Source organism: Grammomys surdaster, unplaced genomic scaffold (genome assembly GCF_004785775.1).
Source record: "Grammomys surdaster isolate TR1022 unplaced genomic scaffold, NIH_TR_1.0 105091, whole genome shotgun sequence".
Classification (NCBI taxonomy): domain Eukaryota; kingdom Metazoa; phylum Chordata; class Mammalia; order Rodentia; family Muridae; genus Grammomys; species Grammomys surdaster.
In genome coordinates, this window is record NW_021609830.1 from 1 (window position 1) to 3,508 (window position 3,508).

Genomic DNA, 3,508 nt, shown 5'->3' on the forward strand with positions numbered 1-3,508 from the left:
CTCTCCCTCTCTGAAATTGGAAGTGGTTTATTCCTGTACTGGTTGCATTCTGTTTTGTTTTCCTGTTACTTATTACCTTCTCCTAATCCTAAAGAGCATGAAGATACCTTACAACCTTCCATTTCTATACCAACAACTTTAAACATTGCCCTATCTTTCCAAATTCTCTTTCTTTCTAACTGTATTTACTTTTATTTCTTTAGATGTTTTCATGTTCATGCTATCTTGCTAATGATGGACATTTGTTCCACAGTTACATACATTTTATATTCTCTCTCAATGGTGGATTTCACTATTTATATATGACAATTGTAGATCTCTAGAGCTCACTGAAATGTAAGCAATTGCATGTACAAACATACTTCTTTCTTTTATATGGCCCCACTTTTTATTGGCAGTTTTCCTTGGCAGGTATCCCTTGATTTTCAATTTCTTTCTGAAGTTTCTGGTTTTTTTTATTAAATGTAACAACAATCTCTACTTTCTTTCCACATTTTTCACAAACTCAAGTTTATAGGTCCACGGTCTACACAATATGTGATAAGAGTCCTTTACTGTTTTTTATTAACATTTAACACATTTCTTAGACTTTGACAATGACATGCTGTATTTTACATGCCATTCAAGAACTTCTTTGCAGTGATGATAAACTCCATCATTTCTGCTATTATTTTCTTGGTATAAAAATTCTTATCAAACTTGTCACTTTGAGGGAGAATGTATTCTAATGCTTCTGAAGCCTGGACTTAGTCATATTGCATTTCTAGAAACTGATCATCAAATTATAATCACCTTAAATCTGTGCAGACTTTATGTTACAGGAGGAGGAAAGATGTTGCTGCCCCAGATTCAGACTCTTGACAGTCTAATCCATCACTCTTCAGTCTAGCTTCAGACATATTTTTTTTTGACATAAAGCAACTATATTTTTCATGAAAATATTATGAGAGTGGTTTCTAGGCCAAATATTAAGATTATTAAGATTATTAAGATTCTTCTCTTTTGAGACCTCATAAGTCCAGCCTCTAGAGGTCAAATCACCCTCAGCATCACTGTCTTCTGTGGTTCTTCTGTATGTCCCATTAAGACCCATTAAAACTTCAAATTACTTTCATAATCCAAAATTCCAAAATCTATATTCTTAAAAACAAACAAACAAACAAGCAAACAAACAAATAAAAACCAAAAAAAAAAAACACACACATCATGAACCAGCCTAAAATAGCAATATCCGAGTGTCTGATATCAACTTCTATGGGTCTTTCGTTTGCCATTGCTGTGAACGGGCACCATTATCATGTCAACACTTATAAAAGGAAACATTTAATTAGGGCTGGCTTACAGTTAAAAATTTTTGTTCATTATCATCATGGCAGCAAAATGGAGACATGCAGACAGATATGTTGCTAGAGAGGTAGTTCTGAGTTCTACATCTGGATCCACAGGCAACAAGAAGAGAAAGTAACAATAGGTTTTGCTTGAACAAGTAAAAGTCTATAGCCCACATCTAGCGACACACTTTCTCCAACAATACCACACATATCCCCAATACCACATCGCCTAATAGTGCCACACCCATAAATCTTTATACACTACTTTATTCAAATCACCGTAGGGTATACAAAAAGTACTTCTCTTCATACTTTGTTACTGATTTCAAATACAGCTTGTTGGACAGGCTTTTAAGAAGTCCTGTATTTCTCCATGCTTTTCTCATGAGATTGATGGCCACATTCTGTTTCCATATTATGTAAACTTGATAGTTTAAGATTACATCTCTTTTTTTAAGATTTTAATGATTAAGGTTATTTTTTTTATTTTATTTTTATTAATCACTCCAATTTTTTTACATCTCAAATGATATCCCACTTCCTGGTTATTCCTCCACCAACCTCCCACCCAACATTGGCCATCACCCCTCCCCTTTACATCTTTTTTTTGGGGGGGTTCTATTTTCACCCTTTATTTGGAAAACAGGGCAACTTTAAGTTCTAGATTTTTAAATGTATTAACATGGTAATAAAAGTATGGCCTGAATTTGGAGAATAAGTGGTTTTCCAGTTTGGGGATAGGAGGTGCAAGATCATCTCCAAAGGAGAAGAGAACACATACTCAGTGAGCCACCAAAGGGTTTGGCTTCCACTCACTGAGGGCAAGCAGTGCAGTCCAGGCCAACCATCCATGATCTTTGTCACAGGAAATCAGAGTCTCCAATTGTTCAAAGTAATTGTAGATACAAGAGAGAAAGCAACTCCAGACTGACTTATTAATTGATCTGGATGACTATGAAGTGTCCCCCACTCCTGAGGTGGTAAAAATCTTCAGAGTAACTGTTGGGGCAGGGAACCTTTCGTGTGCTCCCAGTTGTTATACAGTGCATAGAGACTGGTGAGTGTCAGTCCTGCCAGGCCACCGCCTGCTATTCCTCGAAGACCACCTGTACATTTATACAACATTCCTGTCATGGTTCCAGCTGCTACTGTGTTGAGGTCATCTTCTGCACCCCGTGTTTTCTCAATGATAACACTGAAAGCACTATAGAGCAAAGCCAGGGAACCTAGAGTACTAGCCCAAAGTGCCCCTTGCCTAGTCACCATATTCAAAATCTGTACATTTCTTGGTTTGGACCAGGCCATGCTCTGGGTTTCCTTCAATCCTAAACGAAGACCGTTCATTGCCTCGAATGCAGCCCCTGTCATGCAACATCCTCCAATGGTAAAGAAAGCTAGTTCAAATCTGCCTCGGGTTTTATTAGCTCCATTTGACAAAATAAATTCATCAATATCCTGAACAAGATAGCGTGGATCGACATTTAAATAAGGAGACAGGGGGTTCATAGCAGTCAGCGGGACACCGGCCAAATCAGTGTTCGAGTAACCCGCTCCTCCGGCTCCGAAGAAGCCACCTAAACTGCTGGTATATTTGTTGCTACTTCCTGCGCCACCCTCCATGAGGTCGCATCAAACAGCGGTGGACTTCCCACCACCACCTCAGGCCGGGATCTTGTGTTCGGCCGTGGCCTCGACAGCAACAGCGGTAAGACCCGCGTTGCTACTCCCCCCTTTACATCTTAATGAATTAAATTTTTATCATATTTCAACACACAATTATTTTATACTTTTGCTAGCAGAAACAAGCTTCAGAGCATTTTAGAATTCAAACCCATATTCAAACAGTGAGTGAATCGAGGAGTTAGAGCTGTAGGGTTATACATTTTGGAGGGAGGTGTGGTTTTATGTAGTTAGGGGTGGGCTGGGAGATTCCCAAAGCTCATATCAGGCCCAATTTTCTCTCCTGTCCTTGAATATATGGATCAGGATGTTGTCACTTTCAGCTACTACTCCAACACCATGCCTGTCTGTATGATACTATATTCCCTGCCATGGACCCACTCTCTTGAAATCTAAGCAAGTACCCATTATAGGCTGTCTCTTATAAATTGCCTTCATCGTGATGCCCCCTGAAAACAATAGAACAGTGACTAAACAGCAAATAAATTCAACGCATG

General features: G+C 38.7%; 1 pseudogene; it reads right to left on the reverse strand.

Moving 5' to 3' along the window:
* Window positions 1-2,321: 2,321 nt before the first annotated feature.
* LOC114635459 lies at window positions 2,322-2,951 on the reverse strand (annotated as a pseudogene).
* Between the last annotated feature and the right edge of the window lie 557 nt (window positions 2,952-3,508).